The sequence below is a fragment of the Anneissia japonica genome, unplaced genomic scaffold (genome assembly GCF_011630105.1).
Source record: "Anneissia japonica isolate Jap-2015-1 unplaced genomic scaffold, ASM1163010v1 scaffold89113_len777_cov44, whole genome shotgun sequence".
NCBI lineage: Eukaryota > Metazoa > Echinodermata > Crinoidea > Comatulida > Comatulidae > Anneissia > Anneissia japonica.
This window is the reverse complement of record NW_022709614.1, coordinates 1-265: the sequence shown is the minus strand read 5'-3', so window position 1 is coordinate 265 and position 265 is coordinate 1. Positions and strand designations below refer to the sequence as shown.

Here is a 265-nt window from a genome sequence, read left to right as displayed (position 1 = left end):
TTGAGGCATAGCATTGTGTAATACAATGTTTCCGACGGGTATTTGGACCTGTTCAACCATGAAGCCTTCGTGGGCTAGTGGTTATGACGCTCGCCTTATCAGCGAGAGTTCGCAGGTTCGAATCCCGCCGGAGGCATTTTATTACACAATGATTTTTCATAGGACTTTATTCGTTAAAAAGCTACAGGGTAGCCTACAATGTTCAATCATGTCCTTATTAAACGCTGTATATGTACCTTTGATGATTTATATATATATATATATA

At 39.2% G+C, this 265-nt stretch overlaps 1 non-coding gene across 1 annotated transcript; it reads left to right on the top strand.

Moving 5' to 3' along the window:
• Positions 1-63: 63 nt before the first annotated feature.
• On the top strand, positions 64-136 carry Trnai-uau. Its single transcript has one exon. It is a non-coding gene; the product is annotated as a tRNA-Ile (tRNA).
• Positions 137-265: the final 129 nt, after the last annotated feature.